We start from the raw sequence: 27,351 nt of genomic DNA on the forward strand, positions 1-27,351 counted from the left end.
AGCTATTCAACCAATACAAGTGCAAGTTAGTTACAACATTGAGTTGGGACATAATTTACAATTCACACCTTCGCATGAAGTAATTTCTCATTTACTGTCACAGATGAGATATATATATATATATATATATATATATATATATATATATATATTAGGGGTGGGGAAAAAGACGATTCACGCAAGAATCTTGATTCTTATCTTCCAAAAATCGATTTTTAGAAACGTTTTTCATCCATCTGGCAATGTTGACTTGCCACACGCCATTTCCAGCTTCCGTAGTAATTATTTAACGTAGATTACGCAGTTTGAGCAAGCAGTATGGCTACTAATGTTAACTCTCGGACAATGGAGCAGCAAGAAATTCAGCCAATCCGTCTTTGGATTCTACAATCTCCTGGGGAAGAAGAAAATGTACATGACTCATTAAATATGCAAGGTACTAGCCAAATTAGCTAAACGCTACCTATGCATCCCTGGAACTAGAGTATTCTCCACTGATGGGGATGTAGTGACGGAGCAGTGGAGCAGTCTCACTCCAGAAAATGTAGATCAGCTTCTTTTTCTACGAAAGAACCTCGATATTGCTACTGTTAGACAGTAACCAAGTGAAACTCCAAGTCAAAGTTTTTTGACTTTGAAGTCTTTCTTAGTGCATAGCGGACTGGAGCAAATAAAAAAATTATCACCCATATTTATTGAATTGAGAATCAATTTTGAATCGGTTAGCGTTTTGAATCAAGAATCGAACTGAATCGCGAGATACCGAAATATTCAACATCCCTAAAATATATATAGACTTTGTGTAGAGCTCTGCAATTGCGGTGGCCCTCCAAACATCAGGCCGTGCATATTTAAAATCTCTGTGCCTGATCACTCATCTTTAGAGCCTATTAGACATCCATCATTTAGCCTGCCAGCTGACACTAGGCAAGAAAAATACTCTTTTTTTTTTTCTTTTTTTCTCAAATTCTTGACAGATAATTCATAGGACAAATAGGGCACTCTAGACAGAGCACTCCCATCTCTGTAATGACAAGATTTTCAACATCTATAATGAAGAACAACATGTATACTGTGTGCCAGAGTGGTGTCTGCTTGGTAATGAATTTATACCATAAATCTTCACACAAGAAAGGGGGTTCTTCCTCTATGTTTGGCATTGTCTCATTTTTGTAAACAAATCCGGTCTGAGCCGCTCTCAGATCATAGCGGTGCCATTATATGTAAACCCTGTTGCGGTGTAGACTTTTTCTTAGCGCTCCAAATGGTAACAGAAGTCTTAACCGCCAGTGTTGTGGGCATGGGTTGTGTTATGAGGCCAAGTCCATTTGGCTTTCGTTGAGTTGTTGGTTAGTCCTAAAAACCCTTAGAAAAAGGGAAAGCTCACTTAGAAGGTCACACATGAAAAAGTCACTCTCTTTCTCTCTCAATCTAACAAATAAGGAAGGGATTGTACTGCCCTATGCGCCAACTAAAAGATGCAAACACAAAAGCCATATTTGGATAGTTTACATTTCAGACATTGCAGTGACATATGTTCACTCTCTGGAGCCTTTCCCTAACCTTAATTGTAGCAAATACATGTTTAACCCTCATCCATATCTTAACCCAAAGAGAAATGTGAGTAAAAGTAGAGTGGACACACTCATAAATTTCACAGTTAAATAATCCATTCCTGCTCAGTTGGTTAAATCAAATGTTTACCCCCAATGTCTTTCGAATGCCTATGAAAGACCACACACACACACACACACACACACACACACACACACACACACACACACACACACACACTGAATGGTTGCCTTCAGCTTCATTGAGGATGAGTTGAAGGAGGAGTGAGTTCTCTTGTTAGAGTGATGTCCATCTCTTACCCTGAGGCAACTTATTTCAACTCTCACACACAAACACACTCCAATTGGTATCCATTTCCTCTCCGTGGGCTGCTTGTTTTTGTCTGTATCTTCACATACACACACACACACACACACACACACACACACACACACACACACACACACACACACACACACACACACAGGGGGCCCATGCTACATCGCTGGGTAATGGAATTGTCTTTTCTCCTTGCAGACAGATCGCTATGGAGGAGGGTGAGCACATAGTGCTCCACCTCCTCTGGGACTTCCTGTTTAAACCAGGAAGTATTTGCCCCCCACATGTAAGGGCACTGCTCTACTCAGCTTCCATTTTAATTACTCTCCCTGCTTGTCCCAGTACTCGGTCAATCATAATAAATAGAAAACACCTGCATGGAGGATTTACACAGCCTTAGAATGTAATCCAACAGTTCGTCAACCGTGGCTGGTGACTCAGTTCTTGTTTCTTGTCAGTAAGAGAAGCAGCCCAGTCTGCTGAAACGTTGTGAAATGAGTAGTTTGAAGTCTTTAAAACACCGATGAATGTTTGGAAGGTAACACCTAGAGGATTGACAAATTCAAACGGGTAACACTTTTAATCAGAAATAGTCATGAAAGTAAATCTCGATGACAACCACGATGTCTCTATTATTTGTACTGCCACAGAATGATTCTGATTTATAAAGAACTGAGGAAAATTGAACTCATATCTTGCCTGTCTTTCCAGAGGAAGGCGAGGCCTGCCAAATCATTGCTCTGTAGGATGAAAAATAGTTAGTTTCTAGGGTTTTGCCGAAGTCTGCAGTGCCACCAAGTGTCCTTAAGCAAGGGACAACCGGGACTTTCTGCTGCGTCAGAGGATTTGTACTTTAGCTGACCTCTGACTTCTCTAGAGATAATAGGACGCTCCTGAACAAATCAATAAAGCATAAACTGAACAGTCTGTCTGGAAGACTGGATGAGAATTTAAATGCTAAGTGTACATCTTGGTTGTCCAGTGTTCGTTATCAGCTTGGATCAGGAAAAGAAATGCCAAAAGGAATATACCTCAGTGAATGCACTGTCATGCATCTTCACTGTATCAGACTGTAGGTGTTGCATTATGAATATTCATCCTCAGCATTATTGTCACTGCATTCCTCTCCCTTTGCTCTCTTTCTCTGCTCAATATTGCCCCAGTTTCTTCGCTCTCCATTTTTTGCTCTATTTGCAGGACAACAGCAACTCCCATCACTTTATTGTAGCAGACAACCATAACAAATATGAAAATGGGCCCACTTTAAGAAGTCAATGGGAAGCTATGAGGGAAACTCAAACATATATATATATATATATATATATATATATATATATATATATATATATATAAACACATTGCGTGTGTGCTTTGGCCTCTTTGTATCCGTTGGGTATCAGGAGTAATCTGGCAAGACAGACTGTTTTCCCTTTCGCTCTCACTCAGTGCTGCTGTGTCAAAGAGATGGTGTGGCAAAAATCCTCATAAAAATGCTCAGAATTTTTCTTCTTAATAATATCAGGTGTTTTGTCCAATTCTAAACCGTGTATGCATGTAAATGTCAGATTAGACCTTATGTTTTCTGGGGATTCAATGTACAGGAGCAAAGAGCACCTGTACACACATACACATTAAGGTTGATCCTAGGTAGAACTCCATGGGCTTTGAAGATCAGCCTTTTCTCAAGACTTGAGTCCAATATTTTGGTGTTTTTTTGTTTCCTTTACATAATGTTTCATTCGATCCCTCCACAACTATGTTCATCCATCACTCTCACCCACCACTCTCACCCACCACGCTCACCCATTTGTCATTTTTTTCTCCCCTGAATGCTAATACTTTTTTCCCTCCTCATATCTTAAAATTCTGGCCTGATCCCTTGGTTTCTATCTTGTTCCATTTCTTTCTTTCTCCTCTACTAATCCCCTTATACTGTCCCCTAGTCCATCCCATACCACCCATTACTTTCTCCTCTTCTTGTCGTCTTTCTCTCTGTACATTGGTGTGTATAAGCTTCTATTGAAATTCCCACGCTGCAACGTTACACTCTAGTGTGCTCCTGCTGTCCTCACTGGACATCATGTATTTTAGTATGTATTATGTGGCTGTAATCTCCATCTACAATCAGTGTTATCTTATGACTGCATTGCATTCTGGTTGAGATAGTTTGAAGGTATTACTCAAAGGCACATCTCAGCAGATTTTAAGGTATCATTCTACAACAAAAGTTATGAGGCTAAAGTAGCTATATAAAGCAGTTGGATTGTTTCATTTGCAAATGTATTTCAGGGCTCATCAATAAGGTTTGCCCGATTTGCCCATAGCAAGTAAAATGCCACATAGGGCAAATAAAATTAACAATTCACTTGCCCGATCAAGCAAGTGGTAAAAAAGAATTAAACACATCGGATCAAAACGGATTGGCGGAGCAACCTTTCAGTTGAAATGCTGTGGAAAGTGCTGCGTTACAGTGGGTGTATTTCAGGCTAAGTAGATATATGTGAACCGGAAAAATAATTTCCCAATCCTCCCTAGAGTACCCTGCGCTCCTGCTGGGTCTAACTGCCCCTCCGCCTCACTTCCCGCCATGGGGAGCGAGGAGGAGAGACTGTTAGACCCAGCTCCTAGATGGCTGTTCGGCTCATTTACTGTAATCAGTGTAGTATAAAAGCACAGTGGAATTGGCAAGCTAGCAAGCTAACTAGCCAGTCAGTCGCTAACTGAGTAAAATTGAACAACTTAATGGTTCATCCACACTCTCTTCACAGCATAGAAAAACATTGCTATCGCCAGGTGGGTGACAACTTTGTTTAGCTCATATTCTGTTACTACTGTAGCATGTAAGCATTGTTGATTGTGGAATTAATAAGCTAGCAAGCTAACTAGCCAGCCGCTAAATCAGTAAACCTCTTTTCCTCAAAATGTTAACTGTTTTGATATAAAAAGAAGGAAATCTGTTTGTATATGTTTTCCCAGTACATGACAAAAGCACCTTCAACAGTCAAAAAAAATTAATTTAACATTACATTACATGTCATTTAGCTGACGCTTTTATCCAAAGTGACTTACAATTGCCATATGTGTCAGAGGTCGCACGCCTCTGGAGCAACTATGGGTTAAGTGTCTTGCTCAGGGACACATTAGTTCTATATCGCAGTAGGATTTGAACCCAGATCTCCCACACCAAAGGCATGTGTCATATCCATTGCGCCATTTAACAAAAGGACGTAGAAAGTAAATGGTTAGTTAGGCTGGGGATTGGCTGGCAGATGTTGCGGGTGTTATAAGTGATGTAGCAGATAAAAACACAGAGAGAGTTCAAGCCTCTGTGTAAAAATGCAGATAGGTTAGAGAAAGAGGTGAAAGCTACACATGCAAAGCAGTATGAAGCTGCATTTCATAACAGGGGCCCGTAGATCAAGTGGGCTAGGTGTAGTGAAAGTCTCCCCGGGAAGAAGCTGAAGTGGAGGGGGACTAAGTTGGATAAAGCACAGCAAGAGACAGAGGAGCTTAGTTTAAGAAACGGGAGCCTAACACAGGAAATAGTGCAGGTAGAAAGCAGGATTCAGGATCTTTGTGAGGATTTAGCAAAATATGAAATTGTGCAGGCGGTGATGAGAAAAAGTCAAATAGATGCTGTACTTCCTCTGCTAGAAATATATAAACCCTATTATTTTCAAAACCATGCAGAAGTGATGGCTTTATCAGGTGAATCCAAAAGAAGACAAGACACGCCAACACAGTTCATGGGCAACTGGGTAAAATACATGTGGTAAAATAGAGTAAGCCATGCAGATTTAGTTGCCATACAAGACCGAAGTTAAGACATGGTCAGACTGGGGCATTCTGGGAAGGGCACACATCCGCGTCAAAAAATATTAGGCGCATGTTTTTTTGTTTTTCGGTGGCTTTAAAACCAATTGGAGCATACTTTAGCGGCTAAACTTGAGCAGCTGGAGCATCACTTCTAGTCTTCTAAAATGCTGCCCTTTGCTCCAATTAAATTTGCAATGCTCCAGCTCCGTTCCACTCAAATGCCCTTCATGAAACAAAACTGTTAAAGCATATCTGGTAATTGGCAGTGTAAGATGCACTTTTGCTGTCCTAAACCTTCTTTGCTTGCTTTTGCTTTGGTTAATTCCACACCTTCTTCCTTCCTCCATCTATCCAATCACAGTTGACCCATACCTTAACCCTTTCTTATTCTTCCTCTACTTTATTGCTCTCCTTCTCTCTCGTCTCCTCTCCTCTCCTACATGTCTATACCAACATTAGAGCACCATAATGTTGCTCTCCTCTGTCCTTTTCTTCCGGTCATATCTGCGCACCCTGCTCATTTTTTCAAAGATGACTGATCATTGCATTAACCGGTTTAAAATGGTCCTTGGGCCAATACATTATGTAAGTTATTTTTTATTCAAAAGTGCCTTTTGATCAAAATCTTCATAAAAAAAAGATTATGTGTAAATTGAAGTGAGCCAGGGTTCATTGGGTTCTCTCTCTCTCTCTCTCTCTCTCTATCTCTATCTCTCTCTCTCTCTCTCTCTCTCTCTCTCTCTCTCTCTCTCTCTCTCTCTGCTTTTCTCCTGTGTCTCTCTCCCTTTCTCACTCTAATTACCCATCCAGAGGTAGTGGAATAAACTGACTGACTGTATTATTATCTTGTCTCCTCTGTTTGCTCCGCTTTCCTACAGTTGATATGCAGCAAGACAGTGTCTGTGCTTTGTGTGTGTGTGTGTGTGTGTGTGTGTGTGTGTGTGTGTGTGTGTGCGTGTGCGTGTGGGTTGTGTAAGTGTTGCTGCTTGTGGGTGCCTTTTTTGTGCACTTCATATTAATTTGTCGCATACGCATCTTTGTTTATGCCAAGACTTGCAGCTGCATTTTTGTGTGTATATGTGCGAGTGTGTGTTCCCGTGCGTCAGCGGCTGTCACTGTGTGTTTAGTGTGGTGTGTGCCAAGAAGGTAAAGGCCTGTTCCCTCTTGATTAGTGTCCAGTGAAATAGAAATTTCTGGGCTGTCTCGGCCCTTTTACGACCGTGTGTGTGTGTGTGTGTGTGTGTGAGGGAGAGAAGAAAAGCGACTTTAACCAGAAACTATTCCACCTGGCTCCAGCAGTGAGGTTGAGCAGTTTGCTCCATTGACGTCAAGCAACTGAGGAATGGTCAGATATCCATGAAAACTCATAGGCCACTTGAATGTGCATGTAGATGTTTGTACGTACCCGCAAAAAACGCATTCAAATGACAAATGTTCTGATAGGTAATACTGTCCATTCCGGCAGAGCCTTTCAGCCAGGTCTGGCACATCCATTTAGACTTGGCGGTCCCAAACCACAAACCAACAACTCTACAAAAGCTTGATGTCAAAGAACAGAAATCGTTCAGTGCTACAAACACTATTCTCATCTTTCTGGGTTTTAAGAATATTCACACACTCGACCGATCTCAGAGAATATTGTAACTTCACTTCTAAAATGAGTTCCATTTTGTTTTCTATTGTCCTTTTTATTGTAAACAGTGTGATTTTTTGTTTCGTAGGATAAAAGCAGAGATTGATTTGGTAAATATGGATGATGCTCAAAGACTGAGATGGCTGTTCACATATGAAACATATAAATTAGCCAGTTATCTTGAGAAAGCTTGGGAGAAGAGGAAAAAAGCTCTTTATCGAGATGAATTGTAGATGAGAATTTGTTGTTTGTGTGTGGTGTGTGTGTGTGTACGTGTATATATATATATATGAATGTGTATATGTGTGTATATGTATATAGTTGTATTCATGTATTTCTCCGAATGATTTGTATATGCGACAGGAAGATGTTTGTTAAAAAAGTAAATTTGTGGTGTGTTGTAATGGACAAAATGTTTGGCATGACACAGAAATAAAACATAACTAACTAACTAACTAACTAACTCTACTGTAAGACCGCTTTACAGTAATCACAGCTGGGGATGGGGATTCACATCCCCAGAAATGTTTATAATGGCCTATGATCAACGAATTCCACCTACCCCCAAACCCGGTTGTTTCCCCCTAATGTCTGACTGAAGATTTCACCCTTGACTATATTCCATCTAGGCATCGAATCCAGGATTCGGCTTCGGATTCGGCTGAATATTGGGTTTTTTGACGGGGTTCGGTTTCTGCCGAATCTTAGAATTTTTTTTCACTGAACCGAACCCTACGCTTGCGCTACGCTGGTTGACGTAATGACGCCGCCGTTGATTATGGGAAGGTGTTTACGTAGGTGGACCGTTCAATGCAGTAGGCTGTGAGAAAGTGAAAATGGAACTCGTGAGCAGAAAAAGTGTTGTGTGGCAGTACTTTCAGTCAAAAGAAGGCGATTCAAGTTGAGCTACATGTTCAATTTGCAATGCTGATTTGTCTCATGGTGGCAAGGACCCTAAACAATACACAACATCGCCGCTGTTAAAACATTTGCGTATGAAACATCCGAAAGAATACGAGTTGTGCATGAAGAAATCTACAGACAGAAGCCAAAATGCAGCAACTTCAGGTACGGCAAAGGAAGGACAGTCACAGCTAAAAACTTGTGTTAACCAGACGACCATTACCAGCTTCATTACTTCATTAATGTGTTTACTGCGTTGGACTGAGGATGGGAGTAGGATTCAGTATTCGGTTTCGGCAGAATCTTAACCAGTGGATTCGGTATTCGGCCGCATCCCTAATTCCATCAAAGTAATGGCATCTGAGAAATATGTCATCAAATGCGTAAGGTTAAAAACGTAATTGCCTTAATAGTAATATTTTGTGTTCACTTCCTTTGCTACATGTACTATGTTATCTCCTATAGCCACCTGTTTAAATGTGCTGCTGTCTAAAAAAACGTACTAGTTTGGTGTGTATTTATCATCCCATAAAACAGTATGTACATAACTACAAAGACGTGTAGAATGCACAAAGACACTGACTTGAGTAAAGCTATTTACATAGTGAACAAATAACTCATTGTTGAGGCATTAGAGTCAAGCAGTATTATGGAAAGTAAAGGGATAACTGGGTTCATGTCTGGACATGGTGGAAGTATAACTTTTTATAACCTTGTCTCCTGAAACTACTCAGATATTCCGTGTCACTTTGCAGGGGAACTCATCAAAAATAGATTGTCACGTATCAGCATTATAAAAGTTTAAATTCCACCGCAGCCATTGGCAAGTTTTACATAAAATCTAAAGTCCCATACAGAGATGTTTCTTTTTCACACCTACATCTCAGTTTTTTTTTCTTTCATATTTCATGAATGACAAACAGTCTTAGCTTCACTGTACATTTTAACCGCAGTTATAGAAAATGTTTCCTCTATACTCTTTAGATTTTAATTGCTGGCTGCTTCACAGCAAGTTAGCTAATTAGTAAGACACTGCTCCGAAATAGGGAGTGTAACAAACCTGTGGTATCAGTGGAGGTGTGTGTGCCACGAAGAGAGAGTATGACAAAAAAGAAACAATGTGTGTGCATATGGATAAGAACAAATTAGGAGAAAACTAATGAGAGAGTGAGGAAGGAAATTAATGTATTGATGTGTTTAAGCGAGTAGAGAACCAAATGTGTAAGTATATATGTAGACTTCAACATGCATCACATGCATATCCATAAGAGTATGCATGCTCACTATATTTTCCCCCATATATCCTTACGTGTGTGTAATGGACTGGGCCCTAACATAATTTCATGCTTCAGGATAAAAGGGACTTCTCCATTTAGTCTATTCAGGCTTTTCTATTCGATGCAGCAAACTAATCTGCACTTTCAAATGAGATTGTTTCTCACTCACTCACTGACTTATTAAACTGATGATAATATACAAGCAGACTGCTAGCCCCTTAAGATGTGCTTCAGGAATGTATTCCGCCGCGCCTGCAAGCCTCTATTGAAACAAAGAAAGAAATCTGTTCATTCGAGAAAACAATTTTTATAAGCTTCATGACTGGAGGCTTTATTGCCGGACTGTTTTATTAGACTGCATTAGTTTCAGGTAGGTGTACCTAATAAACTGAATGAATGTACCAAATTTGTACTGTACTTGTATCTCCATATTTTGTCATTTTAATTTTTTTTTATAAATCAATGCTATTGGTCACCCTTTATGTCTGTCTGTGGGTTTTACAAATAACTAAACGGTGACTTTGCATATGAATTAAGTCTAGTCAAGACCAGTACCAGAATCAGTAGAAGCTGTAGTAAGTGTATAGCACTGTAGTAGCAAGTATAGCAGTAGATGTATTAGTGGGAACAGAAATAGTTTCACTGGTACAGTAGCTGTACCAGCAGTAGTGGCAGTGTGTACTGTATTTTCTCCGATAAATAAAGGATCATTTTTGTTTGTGTGTGTGTGTGTGTGTGTGTGTGTGTGTGTGTGTGTGTGTGTGGTGCGACTTCATGTATAGTAAATATACAGTATATACTTTGCATATGAATTAAGTCTAGTACCAGTACCAGAATCAATATAGGCTGTAGTAAGTATATAGCACTGTAGTAGCAAGTATAGCAGTAGATGTATTAATGGGAACAGACATAGTTTCATTGGTACAGTAGCTGTACCAGCAGTAGTGGCAGTATGTAATGTACTGTATTTGTCTCCGATAAATAAAGGATCATTTTGTTTGGGTGTGTGGGTGTGTGTGGGGGCGACTTCATGTATAGTACATATATATACTTTGCATATGAATTAAGTTTAGTACCAGTACCAGAATAAATAGAGGCTGTAGTAAGTATATAGCACTGTAGTAGCAAGCATAGCAGTAAATATATTAGTGGGAACAGAATTAGTTTCACTGGTACAGTAGCTGTACCAGCAGTAGTGGCAGCATGTACTGTATTAGTCCCCGATAAATAAAGGATCATTTTGTTTTGTAAGAACCCAAGTACTAAGACGTAGCTGCAGCACTGCTGTCCTCCTGGAGATGTCTCAATTACACTAGCTTGTTGGTCCACTCTCTGGGGAGCAGGCATCTGTGAGCCTGGACTATGGCTTAATGGGATGGTCCCAAAGGACGGATATACCCCACAGAACACAACAGCATGGGAAAAGAAAAGCAGAGACAGGGATAGAGAGATGGGAAAAGAGGAGAAAAGATACAGAAGAAGGCAAGCGTGCAGTTAATTTGACAGCTGCAATGTAAAGATATGTTTACAAGACCATGAGGTTTGGAAGAAAAACAAAGTATTGGGACTGGCACTAACATTTGGATGAAAACAATTACTTTTTACCACCAGAAATGTTTCATAAAACAAAAAGATAGGGCTGAGAGGCATGATGTGAAAAAGAGGGATATGGGAAGTAGAAACTCCGCTTGTGTTTAGGAGAAACAAACACTGCCTTCTGGATGTTCAGACACACGCATGCTCGCGCACACACACAGACACACACATGTTGCGGTGGGCGGATGAAAGGACTCTCGCACAAACATAGCTCCTGTGTCGAATGAGCTGCTCTTATTGTGGAAAAACACAGAGATGTTGGTCTTGGCCGGACAAGAATGTGGGCTGTATTGGTGCTGTGTGTGTGTAGTGTGTGTGTGTGTGTGTGTGTGTGTGTGTGTGTGTGTGTGTGTGTGTGTGTGTGTGTGTGTGTGTGTGTGTGTGTGTGTGTGTGTGTGTGTGTGTAGTGTGTGTGCTGCAATGAAAGCTCAAGCTTGCTAGTTATTTGCGCAGACTTTTGCTTCAAACAGTCAGCACGCACACACACATCAGACAGCCACACAGACACACACGTTAAACACGCTCATAACAAGTCTAATTATCTATTTTACAGTTTGGGAAAGTATGAACCCGGCTGTTTTTGGCACATTTTGAAGTACATCTGAAGACGTGCGTGTGTGTGTGTGTGTGTGTGTGTGTGTGTGTGTGTGTGTGTGTGTGTGTATGCAGTCTTTTACTTCTTCTTTCCATCATTCCCTTCACTCTGCTCCTTTTCCTACTGCGTTTCTTTCTCTTTCAACTTCAGACGCCGTTTTTTTTTCTTCATCCAGGCATCAGCAGCCAATCTCATTCGTCTTAGTGTGTTTTTTCCTCACATTATGTAGCATACCTGTTCATCTCATCTGCCTAAATTTGCCTCGTTAGCTTTCAAGTGTTTGGTAGCGCAAATCACACAGAGTCCGATCAAATACCGTGCTGCAGCGGGGTGAAATCTCTGCACCTTTATGTGACTCAAACCTTCAGAAACTGCAAAAACATTCAGTTTATTTTATTTTTTTTCACTTGAATTGCTTTCATTCATTGTGGGTTATATAAGCTCTTGGTGAATTTTCTGTTAAGATCAAGGAGTTCAACAGGAAGTTAAATTACGAATACAGATGCATTCGTTATTCTCTACACTGATTCAAATTGACAAAGTTAAAATTGAACACAGCCGTCGAAAAGTACTCGACAATAAAGCATTGACAAAGCAGTTGTCATTACCTCTATCACATTGTGACAAAACAGCAAATTGTTATGCTGAAGCGTGGTCAATAATACATTACAAGTAATCTTGTCTGTTTGAATTTCGGGAGCCTTTCTCTCTGCTACCCCAAAGTCTTTGTCACTAATCAAAAGTGTGAAACTAGTCTTTGATTCACTGTTAGAACGAGTCACTGCTTCTCATTGTTTAGGATTCACGCTCGGGAACACAAGAGTGATGGTAATGAATGGGGAACTAGGTTTGCCATTATTCTTGAACACATTTCGCATACACACATCAACTCTGAGTTTCCCGCAAAAATGTGATGGCTTTTGGTCTGATTCACTTTACACCATGCACTATCCATTCTTGTACAATGCCATATACTTCTCCTTTTCAGCACCAAAAGGAAGCATGATTGTCTATTACTATAATGCTGATTAAAAACTTTGAAATATTTTCTATCATCAAAATAACACATTTAGAGGATTTTGCAGCAGCCTTTGGCACATATACTGTAAATGCTCTCGGAACGCTTTCTAGTTCTGATGTTATTTTAGTGTGCATCCACCCACCATGAAATCAGCTGCCATAAGTAACATGTGAATCTGTTCGCTGATCAGAGTGAATAACACATTTGTAGAGCCTGTCAGAGGCAGGTGACATTTGTTACTTAACCTCCATTTACTGTATTTGCAAATGTTCAGAAGAATCTGCTAAATGTCATCGTTAGACTGAACAACATGCAGCTAACCTGCAAAACCATTCCTTCAAAACCTTGTTAACAGAGACGATTAAAAAAAATAAATGTTTAGAGGCACATACAACACACACACACACACACACACACACACACACACACACACACACACACACACACATTTGTCTGTACACGTGGGATAAAGCGAGATTAACTGTATCATAAAACTAAAGAGAAAATAAAATAATTTCATTTTAATAAAAGATTTCTTTTAGCTTCTCTGGCAGGGAAAGTTATTGTGGGCTAATCAGAGAGAAATATGAAATCATCAAAGCAATACTACAGTCTGGCAAGTCTGCCGGCATCTCCATGCTCAGTTTGCTTTCTCATTTCTCTCCCAGCCTCCCTCTACTTTCTGTCTCTCTTTTACACACTCCTCTCTCTCTCTCTCTCTCTCTCTCTCTCTCTCTCTCTCTCTCTCTCTCTCTCTCTCTCTCTCAGTGTCCTTTATGTATTTTTGATAAGTATCTTTTTTCTTTTTTTTTTTTACGATTTTGAGCCAGTTACTTTCTCTAACATCTGATCAGCAAAATAATAAAATACAATGTGTGTCAGGTCAGACTTTTACATAGCATAATTTTGAAAATGAAGCCAACAAGATAATAGCACAGCCTAGAGAAATAAATAGCTGTTCTGCTGTTGACATTGTCTTTGTATGTTTTGCTAGATGGAACAAAAAGGAGGCCGAAAATAAAAACCTGTCCATGCTAATGGGTTGTTGCTGGATAGAAAAAGTGCCTGTACTCAGCATTTTCACGCCTGATTTTTTTTCTGTCATAATGGCAGCAGATGTTTACTCAGTGGTGTCAGTGTGGACATTCAGCCTTTAAGATTTGAATTGCAAATTGGATTTGTTGGCCTTTATGTATCTCTCTATATGGGTTTTCTCTTCCTCTCAGACCTAGCATCTTTATACTGTCCTTTTGTCTGCCTCATAATTCCGATCTTATTTTATGTATTTATTTATTTTTTAACTGAAGCATTAAATTGAAAAAAAAAAAAAAAAAACGCCGCCATGCCTCTGCGGTCCTGTTGCATTATCTTTGTAAAGCTTATTAAGAAATAATTAACCTAATTCACTTTGGCTTTAGGCGGAGTATCCCAATGGTATTTTATACAACGGACTTACAATGAAAGGAGAGATAGTTGACAGTGTGCATATGCTTTTGGGAAATGAAGACAGTATGAAAGAAACATTGCACTGTTGCACTGGGCATGCAAGTCATTACTATGGCGTCATTCAAGAATATTGCTTATTTGAAATAAGCAAAAGGAAAAAGATAGGCTTGTACAGTTTTATCGAACCTTCAGTTTTTAAGTATGAAAGATGATTTGAGCATTATAAACATTATGTTTGACTGAACACGCTCTCTAACAGAGACATTGTGGGTCCACAGATTTTGGATAACCGGGGCTGCGAGCCTCTGACTGTGATTCTCGTAAACACAGTTCTGCTGGATCATCCACATACAATAAACATACTCTCGTTGACAGGAAACATTACTCTGGCCGTGACACAGGGGATTATTGTGTATTAATATGTCGTTTGGCGAACTTCATTTGCTATCACTTTGTTCTCGTATTTAAATAACAGAGGATAACATAACTTGTGGGTAATAGTTGCATATTAACTGACATTTCCTGCTATTGTAACACTTTATTTTACGGATCAGGGTTACACTAGCCAATAATTGGAATTATTTATTTATTATTATCTGTTTTTATCTAAACATAGAACCCAATTACAGAAATCTTTCTAGGAAATGTCTTGGAAATTATTAGAAAATGTTTTAGCAATTATAGACCCATACAATATTACCCATTTCTCTTTTTGCTTGTTACTGTACTAATAAAATAAAATTCTGTGTGTCTTTATAGAATAGAAGATGAATATGCTTACACAGATGCAAGCAGTAATGTAGTTGGGTTGCCAGTTCGACTTAATAATAATAATACATTTTATTTATATAGCGCTTTACATGGTACTCAAAGACACTTTACAGTAAAACCAGCACATATAGCACATTAAAAACAGATGAAGCAATAAAACCAACACATAAAACAAACGACGAACGCCGTGCAACGTGCATTCAGTTCTTCTCACGTTGCACGGCGCTTGCGTTCGACTGGTCGGGACTGTTTTCCCAAGATGGCGCCCGCCTGAATACGTGAACGGTACTGTCTTTATTGTCTTACACTTACAAAGTTCTCAATGCTTGGGTTTACATGTAGGGACCCTCATTATGCTACCGTGGAAGTGTGGTGCTATTTTGAGCCTTGTTAGTGGTGTAGAAATAAAATGTCTTTTTTACTTTATCCGTGCCCCGACGACTAACATTATAAGCTAATTTAGTGGTTTGCGATAAAACTGGTCACATTCGATTAGCATGAAAACATTTCCCAGAGAACGGTCGACTCGGTACACAATGTGTTATAAACCCCTAGGTTCATTTTGCGCGGGATTTGTCCTTTAAACAATAAAACCAGGAACTATCAGTAGAGAAATGTAAGACTATTGTATGTGGAAAGCTACAATCTGAAGAGGTGTGTTTTGATGAGTGTTTTGAATGTGTCCAGGTCAGTACAGTCCTGGATGTGTATGGGTAGGGAGTTCCAGAGGGAGGGGGCTGCAATGGTGAAAGCTCTGTCACCCCAGGTACGGTGCATGGTCCTGAGTGGTGGGGAGAATAGGGTTGCGTCAGAGGAGCTGAGGTTTTCGGGGGGGTTATGGTTATGGAGGGCTTTGTGGGTGAGGAGGAGGACTTTAAACTGGATGCGTTGGGAAACAGGGAGCCAGTGGAGGTTCTGAAGGACGGGAGTGGGTGAGGAGGCGGGCAGCAGAGTTTTGGATGTATTGAAGTTTATTTAAGGCTTTTGCAGATGAACCGTAGAGGATGCTGTTGCAGTAGTCAATTCTGGAAGTGATGAAGTCATGAATCTTGATAGATTTCATGAAGCTATGGATGAGCCTAAAAAAATCCAGATCCAGCATAAGTAAGTTTATGCAGACAATTATTTTTTACAGTACTTTCTACTCAAAATCACACATTTTACAAAAATGCCAAGTATGTCACACTAACAGGCACGGGTGTAACTTTGGTTTGAGAAGTGGAGGGGACACAAAACAGGGGGTCTGGGGGTCTAATTGTTTTCTGTTTGATTCCCATTTCCTGCATTTCTACATACATTGAGGGGACTATGATGATACAAAATCCAGGAAATAATCAAGTTGATCATAATGATAAATTCTGCCGGAAAGAGTAGTACCAAACAATGTATAAGAAAAAGATGTCTTACTTTCTTTATTTTTTTAATATAGGGGCCGATCCCCAACACTTGAAAGAATAATTTTATAGAGTCAAAAATGTTCACAATTTGAAAGTGGGGGGGACACAAACGGGATTTTAAAAAGTGGGGGGGGCATGTCTCCCCTTTCCCCCAGTGGAAATTAACCCTAGCTGACAGGGAATTTGTATAGAGTCCTCTGCAATGCTGTTTTCATGGGTACTCAATTTCAAGCATGGTATAGTTTAGCTTCAATTAATCTGTAAAACAAAAGACAATACGCAGTGCTTGTGATGTGAGTAAGCATCGTGAGGGCAAATTTAAAGAACATTTATAAACATTTGAATTCAGGTGGTTACATGCCAAGATCTGAGATAAAATACAGTATGATTAAACTGGAGGTGGTGACAAAAGGTAAAAATGTTGTGCCATTTATCGAACCAGACAAAACATGCTTCCCCTGCTCCTCCAACCAGCCTTTCATTTCCTTCTGTCCATCTTGGCTCTCTGTTGATAATGATCTTGGCAGGCCACAATGAATAATGTACACTTACCGTAATGGTCGGAAGAGGTTCAGAAAACACACACACACACACACACACACACAAGGGCCATACATACATGCACGCACACACACACATTCATGAGCGCACACGCAAAGGGGCATGCAGTGATATGCTCAGACACTTCCACTTCTATGATAGGTGCACAAATACAAACTCTCCTAACAATACGCTCAGACACACTTTCTTGAGGATGTGTGAGTACACCGAAGCAAACACAAGCAACAAACACAATCATCATGTGCACAAACGCGCGCACACACACACACACACACACACACACACACACACACACACACCCACGTGCACACACTAATATAGCTGAGGGTAATTCCCTCATTTCTTAATGATGGGCATCAGAGAGTAGGGAATGTAAATTATTAAAGCATACAGCAATTAGATATGTAACACTCCCAGTGAGACATACACTCACTCTCTCCTACACACACACACACACACACACACAGAGAGAGTGGGCACACTCAGTATGAAAGTTATAAAGTTTGTTTTAGGCACTTACGTATGAACTAATCCATTCTAAGCCAGTGTACACACTGAAGCATGCAGTCGTGTGTTATCGCAGCTCTCCCTAACAGTTGTGGTATCAAAGCTAATTATAGGTGTATCATTCATTTGAAACTAAATGGAAGGCTCCGACTTAATAGTTTGACTTTGAAATGTAATCCCCCTTTGAAGATGAATGTGTCTCAGACATTCCTAAAAGTTCTTTTGAGAATGTGTCCATGGTGTGCGGGTTTGTCGGTGCATTACATGTCACAAACACAGAGGTCTTTAATGAGGCTATCAAATAATGTTAAACTCATCAAAGAAGAAAGAAGTACAGTATAAAAAAGTGCAAGCAAATCCAGTGCAAGTAAGAGACATGGTGATGGTCATATTTGCATGTCATATTGTAATCTGCAAACTGACTTTAGTAACTATATCTGTGGAATGAATGCAGCGTGGATAAAAACCATCTGTCGTCACATTGACCATGTTGCACCCTGCCATGTGCAGAGATTTCCTGCTTTGTCCTTACCGTCGTAATCCTGTGATCTCCAGGTTAATGGGGGGGGGGGGGGGGGGGCTAAAGTCAAACACCTCTAGCGTCAAATGTCCTTTTAGAAAAGGTATTAGAGCAGCATATTAGATCTGGCCGCTAGTGTCATTACAGAATTCAATCTTAACGGTCTAACTCATTTCCAGGCTCGAGACACATCTCCTCAGAGACAATGTCTGCTGTCCATTTCGGTTTGAAGAAAAGATGAATTATTCATTTGAGGTCTTTACATGACAACAATTTTTCATACCTTCAGAAATCCTTTGGATATAAGAAGTCGGGCAGTTGCCTATTATAAAATTCATAATGCAGGCTGTAGCGGTGTCAAGGGCAATGTGTACAGCTTTTGAAAGACATGTGCAGATCAAGCTTTCATAGAGCATTACTTACCCCTCTGTCCTTAGAGGTGGAAGGTCTTTGGGCTATTGAAAGTGAATTCAGAAGCAAGGCCAAAACCATTAAATTGGGATTAATGGCCTCATGGGTAAATGGAACATCGTTTATTCGATTACATACTGGTGTCATAGACTGAAGGCACCAGGGTAATGCGATGTAGGATGCCATCATTCATTTGATATTTGGTTTAATGGCTATTCAGACATTTATTGAACAAAGCAATTGGTCTGTCCAGTTATATTTTCCTTTCAATGTAGCTCACATAACTTTATGATTGGTAAAACTGCTGTGCATTGGCTGAGCCACAAGTTGCTTAATTTATCCAAGAACAACAATTTGTCTACTTTGAAACTTCAACCTTTGTGGAAAAAAACTTTGTAAGAGAGTATAACTTTTTTCTGTTGAAAATTAGCCGGCTGGCTAACGCTGGCACATTTACAGAAATGTTGATGAATGTGCCTTGTCCTCATAAATAAATACATCTTAAATCGTTCCTGAATAACTGCAACTCTATTGAGCTTTCCTCATCCCTTGCACTCATCCCAAATGTGTTCATGAATGTATTCTGAGAGCTGCATGCTATTTTCCAAAATTGTAAATGATATCACTTGCCAAAAAACTTGCTTACCCAGGTTGAACCCCTTCTAGTTTTGCATCCTCCTTGTCGAGCCCACAACATGTAGCTCTTGGCCCCCAAATTCGAAATCTTTATTGTTAGAAATTCATAATGCAGATTGACCTTGTCTGCCTCTTGAAGTTTCCTTTCAACTGTTTCACAGACACATTTTATATATTTGGTCTATTCGAAAAATGCTTTTGGACCCCAAGATTTGTTTTTGGTTTTGCGCAGTTGGCTACTGCGCCAACTTGCCACAATGTATCCAGCTCTCCTACTGTCCATTTATTTATTTACTTAACTTATATTCAACCAGCAAGTCTAGAAATACAATATCTCTTTTACAAAAGAGACCTGGCCAAAATGGCAGCGTACAATAGGCATCACATAGTTGCATAAGAAGAGACATCATTAATTTACAACAATCACATATAGCACAACAAACCTGAGAGACATGAGAGAGATGGTTTAAATGGGATGCTTGAATGCCTGATATGAAGGCAGTGTTTCCAGAGGAAGTTTATATTGTAAATTCCACCCCATGGTTGCCCCATGATGACCATTTGCTCCTAAATGATGCCATGTTATCAACCTCCCCTCCCTCCAATCGATGCGGCTGTCAAATTGAAAGCCTTGGTTGAGGCATACAAGCTTTCTGGGTTGCACCAGTGTAGTGCATCAAAGCTGTACACTTGTATCTGTGTCTCCCTTCCTTGTAGTGATTGTGTCATTGCTCCACCTCTTCTCAGTTTCTGCTCTCCATTGTTGGAGCAGCCCTCCTGCTCCACTCTGACTGACAGTCACTCCATGTCTTCCCTCATGAAAAGAAAACGCAGCCCTTGAAGAATCATTTCACGTTCTTCTCCCCTACCATCCATTCCTCACTGCACCTGACCTTGCTTTGGTCTTCAAAGGAAAAACATTTTCCTACCTGGCCTCTATGTTACAGCACACTCATTGCAAGGCACTCTGTTTGTAAGCGCCTGCTAAATGTGGGAAATGCTAATGCCAAATGTAAAGGCTGCCAACATATAGGATTAATCTTTACTTGCACTTAACAAATGTTATACACTTAGTAATGTCTTTAAGCCAGAGAATTTAAAGGTTGTTTTTGATAATCGTGTTTACTTAGCTTATTGATTTCTTTTAAAAAGTACAGGGCCAACAGATAACAGTTTTCAATGACACAACATGCAATGACTGTCATGGTGAAAGTAATCCTTTTAATTTGTGTGTGTGTGTGTGTGTGTGTGTGTGTGTGTGTGTGTGTGTGTGTGCGTGTGTGTGTGCATGTGCGTGTCTGGGTGCTTATATTCGGGTGTGTTGTTTGTGTGGTTATGCGCATATTTGTGTGTGTAGTTAGGCACAAGCAATGATAAATGCATAGCAACGTCTGACTACCCCTAAACCCACATGAAAATTGATCTGTGTATAATCTGACTGGGGAATTTCCCTTGGCAGTATCAGAACCAGCCATTTACCCTTCACACTGTGGTTATGCGATGTGCTCACAAACACGTGCACGCACACACACACACACACACACACACACAAACACACAAACACACAAACACACACACACACACACATCAATCTGATGGCAGAATTTCTGATGCGTGCTTTTTGGTTTTTGGGTCACGTTCAAGGCTAAAGTGTTTTGCTTCGGTGTTGTTCTTAAACGGGATGTGTTCTTACGTCTGCACAGCTAATGATATGGGTGCTGCCTTTGGTCTCGCCACACAAACAGCCAACCACAAGCCGGAGGAAGGAAAGACAAGTCTCACACTTGTTACGCTGTTTTATTCTGTTCTGTTCTATTCGGCTCTGTTCTATACTATTCTATTTGGTTCTGTTTTGTCTTCTTTTGTTCTGTTTCTATTATATTCAATGTTATTCTATTATATTACATTCTGTTATAATTTTGTTCTATTCAATTCTGTTTTATTCTATTCTAAGTTATGAGTGTGTGATATCCGTAGAAATAGAATGAGACCAGAAGAGACATTCCCGTTCAAATCAACATAGCAGGATGGTTAATGAGATGACAAGCATGACTGAAAGCACAATCAAAACCTGAGTAGTGTAAAAGTGGTAATAGAAAGGTGAGCGATTCAAACTGTAGTAAGCAGTGCAAGAAAAAGAGAAAAAAATCGAATTAAAAAAAATTATATAACAAAATAGTATTTCGCACAGATTTGGTTCTATGTTGCCGAAATTAATAATTCATATTTTTCCATCTTTTTTTATATGATGAATATTGTTATTGCAAAAAGATAGCATAATATTATAAGGCAGAATCACCCACCTCTATTTTGTTTTGCTCTCCTTTAATGCACCACCAGTGCTGCTGCGAGCTGGTGTCACAAATATGTTAGTACATAGAGTCGAAAAAAAAATTAATAAAGGGGTGGTGTGTGTGGATGTGTGGGTGTTCTGTAAAATCATTATCATTGTCACTTATTGAGCCCCGAATCTGTTCCTCTGCCCTCTCATGCCTCTTACTTTTGGCCTTTTTCGTAGACTCGTTTTCACTCTACTCTATCATATTTCCCTTTTTATTTCCTATCCCTCTCCCCCCCTCCCACTCTATCTCTAAAGTGATTTAGTATCATGTGATTAATGATGGCCATTAGAAGCTTCAATATCAACGTGTCTCGGAGTTCACCAGATACGGCCAATGTAGCATCTGTGCCCGCCATGTGTGTGTTTGCGTGTATGCGTGTATACCGTGTCTGTGTTGCTGTTCCTGACTGTGTGTGTTCACAAATTACCTTTAAGCAAAAGCAGAGAAGCACACCAACACGCATAAAATGCTTTTCCTAGTGGGTAATTTGTGCGCATAAACACACACACACACACACACACACACACACACACACACATTCATCGCCATGCATGTCAGGGAGTTTATTAAAAATGTAATCAAGGTTCAGACACCTTGAAATGGCGCCACACTAATTTGTTTACCGTCATCATGTTCAAATAATGAGCAAAGCTGGAAACACATCCTTTGAATTCCCGAAATAACACAGCCTCAAAGACGCTTAAACTAACTGAATTATCAACTTTTTTACTTTTTAATGGCAGATAAGCAATATACACGCAGTAAAGGAAACCTGGCAGTTGTGTTTAAAGTGTTTAATGGCAGGTGGAGTTTGTTTAGGCTGACTTTGAAATGATTTTCCTTAAGTATTTTTGAGTCTGTGACTGCAGATATTTAGACATAGTGAATTTGCTTGATCGTTATAATAAAGTTGTGTTATTATTAATCAGAAATGAAGGTTATTCTCTTCATGCAACATGACATCATACACGCCCACTTTCTTAAGCCAAGTGGCGTGTTATCTGTACGCATTTTGAGCTATCCACGTGTATGTCTACGCTGTATACAGCGGACGTAAACATGCAGATTTTCGCCCTTTCGTGCTACTCGCTACGGCGTAAATTCACACGCAATCGCAAGGTAATGTAAGTCAATTTTAGGCCAAACGGTGTTGATAAACACGCTAAAAAGCGAGTATGCGCCCTGATAACACGCCAATAATGGCGTGTCATACATACGGCACTTCATGAGATCAGTCTGCTTCATGTAAAGTTGAGTATGGATTCCTTACTTCACTGGATGCTAAGTCTCAGTGTGGTCTATGATTACTTTTTAAAACAAATCCAAAGATGTATAGTCTCTTAAAGGGACATTTGACCCTGCAGGAAAATAAGCTGAATATAAATAGACTGAAATATCTCCGGTAAGCCTGAGAGCAAGATAAAAAAGCTCACTAAACTCACCAGCGACAGTTTATTATAGCTGTTTTTTAACCTGGTGAGCTGTTGTTTGTACATCATGAAGAGCAGTTTGGTCCTCTGTCTGTGTCCGATAAGAGGATTTGAGAGGTTTAAGGCAACAATGCTTTGCTCATACTATAAGCCCCACGTTAATGGTTCACTTTTATTACCTTCATCCCACTTTGCCTTGCCACTTTTCATGAATTCGTACATTTCTTTCCATCTGTGATCACACAGAAATCATTTGCTGGATTTCATTTGGAAAAACACTGCAGTTGTTTTCAGAACATAAAACCTTGTTCATATATTGTTTTTATAGTGCCGCCTTATACATCTGCTGCTTTCAGTTGGTTTGGATTTACTGCATGGAGAGTATATGAAAAGGTTTAACTAACACAGAAAAGACAAACTAAATACCATTATGGATGCTACATATAAGTCATATTAACTTTTTCATAAATTATGTTTTCAAGTAAATTGGCATATAATGTGCTTGACAATGGAAAGTATTTAGGGACAAAACTGTGAACTTTTCCAATTTTGACAGTTTACTTATTTTAACTTAATGTTAAAAGCCAGAAATGGGGATGTGTACTCCTTAATTCCAAAGTGAAGAGGTTGCTGTCGACATAAGCTTGGCAGCTCACAAGCTCAGACGAGACTGGTGGATGGTGTTTTGATTTATGTCAAGTCTCTTTTGAAACTCATTAAAACTAACAATTTGCAACATCAAAAGGAGCCCTGTTTGAACACCACGCAGCTGCAGAACACTGTCATAGATGATACTGCCTGTCAAGACATCACATATCCTAATCACGCTTAAAAAAATGTAACAGGCCATGAAGTCAGATGCTGCTGTCTGTGAAAAACACTGTATTTATCGGCTTTGCATGTAGTCTCCCATGACGCATCAGAGGGACATCTCTCTCTCTCTCTCTCTCTCTCTCTCTCTCTCTCTCTCTCTCTCTCTCTCTCTCTCTTCATCCTCTGACAGCGCATCACTCTCCTGCTCCTCCTCCTCTTCCTCCAATCGCTCCTCTCTAATTTGACCTCTGATTCAGTCTGTAATTTATTATACCGTTTGTTGGCCGGACCCGAAGCCGCGTGGCAGTGAAGTAATGCACCAGGCACTTAGCTGAGCAGAGTACCTCTCATCAGAATGGGCAGACTTTTCTGCACACACACTCTTCCTCAACCTGCTCCCATCTACTTCTAGTTTGTCTACTTCTTTCCTAAGCTTTCCAGAATGCCTCTCCATAGCGCTCAGAAAATGCCCAAATGTATTCCATTCCGTTTTTATATTTAGGCAGGGCGAGCAATAAGACAAGCAGTTCCCCCCCTACAGAAAAAGCGAGTCTCTTATTGAAAAAGCAAGATGTGGCTGCAGCTGCGTTGAAAGTCAGTGGGGAAATTGGTATCTCTCTCTCTCTGTTATGATAGATTTATCTCTGTATTATTGTTGAAAGTGAGTGTAAAATGATCAACTCCATCACAGCTTTAGATTTATCTTGGATGTCACCGCATCTACAGTTAGCTGGTTCTCCTTATAATAAGAAAAATGCATCTCATAACAAAATGGTTCCTGAAGTGCAAAGTACAGCGATAAAACAGTTTAGGCTGGACTTTGCCTTTAATAAGTTTGTGGCAACAGTTTGGGGAAGGCCCTTTACTGTTTCATCTTGACAATGCTTCTGTGTCGATAAAGAAATGGTTTTCCCAGTTTGGTGTTAAAACAACTTGACCTCAACCCCATCTAACACCTTTACGATGAACTGGAACGCAATCTGTGACCCAGGCCTTATTGCCCAACATCAGCGGCCAAAATCTTGAGGAAATCCTTCCTACTTACGTTCACACATGGGTTTTGTGTGTCCACATACTGTACTTTTGGAGTTTACCCGCAGTAACATTTGGACATTGGTCATTTCAGGCGCTCAGTATAAATACTTAATTAGACAATGTAAGGGAAATTTCTTTAAACCAAAATGTAGCTAGAGCTTTTGGCCTCTATATTTCTCTAACTAAAATCTCTTTAATCTGTATCCTGATCCCTCTCCTCTTGGCCTCTTTCTTTCTTTCTTTCTTTCTGTGTTGATCTATTCCCTCTCTGGCCACGGCCTGTCACCCTATGTTTAGTGTGAGGAGCGATGTAGAGGAGGAAAAAGTAAAGGGGAAGGAGAGAACAGTATGGGAGCTCAGATGGCGGTTGATATGGGATTTGGTGTGTGTGTGTGTGTGTGTGTGTGTGTGTGTGTGTGTGCGTGCGTGTGCGCGCGCATGTGTGTGTGTGTGTGTGTGTTTCTGACTAATGTGCACAAAAAGGTCAAGATGTATGCAGTTGTGTGAATGTGAAGTCTGTGTGTTTTAGCTTACTTTTGTGCCTTTGTGTTTGTTTGTCTGCAAATCTGTTTTTGGTGTGAGTGGGAGTAGGGACGCACCCTCAAAGAGCAGTCCACGGCAGGGGGTCATTCATGATTTCATCACCCAAGCCCTACATAAAGCTCTCTCAAACACTCCTCCCTTTTCTCTCGACCCCTCAATGCTTCTTTCCCATGCTCCCTTTCTTTTTTCGTGTCTTTCCTGCAGCTTTCTTCACACTGCGTTTTCCCTGCCCTTTCTGCTATTTTACAATTCTCTGGTCCTCAACGATTTCCCCCTCACTCTTCCCTCTCTCATCGGTGGATTAACTCCACTTTTGCACTTATCTCCTCCTGCTTTTCTTTCAGTTTAGCTCCATTCTCCATCTTTTTTTGTCTTGCTCTCGACTCCTGTGCCTAACTTTTTTTTTTTTTTTTTTTTTTTTGCCATTCCATCTCCGTCCCTCTTCTCTTTCTGTCTCTCTTTCTGTAAAGTGATGCAGGGGCACGAACTGAACCTTTGATGAGAAACCTTTAAAACCACGTGTCATTTATATATAGATGCGCGGGCATAAATACACAGCCATGCACGCAAGAACACACATGCATATAGCCACAGTCACATCCACGAACAAGCACACACTGTGGTGAAAGATGAAATTGTTAGTATAACAAAAAATAACGTGCATTTTTATCTCTTTTTCATTGGAAATGAACATCAGATGAAAACAGTACATAATGACAATATATCAATATCCTTTTTGAGATAGAGATTGTAATGTTATTTGATTTTAATATTATTATTTTAATTACAATTTTACAATTTTAAACCAGTAACACCAAAACACTCATTATTACTATTCAAAGGTGCCCATGCAAATGGTGGCATTTAGTGACTCACTGGAGTATGACCGTGACCATTGGATTATTATTGTCTATCATTTTGTGACCTGAAGGGTCAAGTTATAACTGAGGTTGCATTAGAAGGAATAAATGACCAGTAGCTGTGGTTTGGGTTGGTGTCAATCACGGCCAATCAATTAAGCGCTAGTTTATATCCACGACGTTCCACTCCCGGGATTGCTCCGGTGCCGCCGGAAATTCAGCCGGATGTCCCTCTTTTTGTCCGGATGTCCGTTACCTTCCGCTTTCTTTTTGTTGGCATTTTAAACTCAGATGGATTTCTGAGGACTATGATTAACTGCTCCTCAGATCTCTGCAGGGTAAATCCAGACAGCTAGCTAGACTATCTGTCCAATCTGAGTTTTCTGTCGCACGACTAAAACAACTTTTGAACGTACACATTCCACCAAAACAAGTTCCTTGCCGAGGCTATTTTGCAGCGGCACTGAGGCTCCGTCCGGCGCTAAGCACCACCCAAGACGATTGTGATTGGTTTAAAGAAATGCCAATAAACCAGAGCACGTTTTACTCCCATCCTGGAATGCCGTGTGGACTCGCCAGACCCTCCTTCCGCCGCGCTGTGGAGGACGGTCTGGCAATGCGATACCAGTTAAGTGGTAACCTGAGCCACTGACTGTTTCATAATGAAAAATCCAGATGAACTTTACTGCTTGGTTTTATTTCAGCTAACTTTTATGGAATACCTTACTATGGTAATGGCAAACTAGTTTGCTGTGCATAAAAGCACCATGAATAAATTCCCTTACCTATTTTTCATCCCTTTAATTAAACCTTGCAGACGGAGGGCACCATTTCTGCCTCCATCAGACGACCACGAGGAATGCAATCAACGAAAAGGGAAAGCTTTCATATATTCTACAAACACTTTTGGATGGCAGATATTGGAAAATTACCTCTCAACCTCCCCCACTACAGACTGTGTCATAGTGTATTACCTTATTTCCAATGAAATTGCGTTCCTTCTGTTGCAGGCAAACATTTCCTATGGTTTAAGAATTTAGATTAAATTGAAGCATGATATGATTGAAAGCCACAGTAATTCTAAGAGAACACCTGCATCTGTGCCAAGATTGCATAAGATTACTCTGACTCTGAGCAGGCGGAGTCACAAATGTTTTTCATGCAAAAAATTCCATTTTTTGTTTTTTTGCACTGACATCTGATTTGTTTTGGCACACTCCGCTAATGTGCTTCCCTGCCTGTTTTGGCATAAGCGCTTTTACAGCCAGAGATGAAATTAGTAAACAGGCACAAACAGAAATATTCTTTTTTGCATCCAATAAAATTATCACTGTTCTGGTGTAGC

At 40.1% G+C, this 27,351-nt stretch overlaps 1 protein-coding gene and 2 long non-coding RNA genes across 4 annotated transcripts in view; 2 read left to right on the top strand and 1 right to left on the bottom strand.

The window, feature by feature from the left end:
• Nucleotides 1-27,351, top strand: part of LOC116045153 — an 810,130-nt gene that overhangs the window by 230,906 nt on the left and 551,873 nt on the right. The window lies entirely within an intron of this gene.
• cntfr (ciliary neurotrophic factor receptor) overlaps nt 1-27,351 on the top strand; it is a 268,851-nt gene that overhangs the window by 161,421 nt on the left and 80,079 nt on the right. The window lies entirely within an intron of this gene.
• Nucleotides 1,883-16,509, bottom strand: LOC116045157. Its single transcript, XR_004103866.2, has 3 exons — nt 16,434-16,509; nt 14,426-14,428; nt 1,883-1,894 (listed from the first exon to the last, which is right to left on the bottom strand). It is a non-coding gene; the product is annotated as an uncharacterized LOC116045157 (long non-coding RNA).

This window comes from Sander lucioperca, chromosome 14 (assembly GCF_008315115.2).
Source record: "Sander lucioperca isolate FBNREF2018 chromosome 14, SLUC_FBN_1.2, whole genome shotgun sequence".
In the NCBI taxonomy this organism is placed as follows: domain Eukaryota; kingdom Metazoa; phylum Chordata; class Actinopteri; order Perciformes; family Percidae; genus Sander; species Sander lucioperca.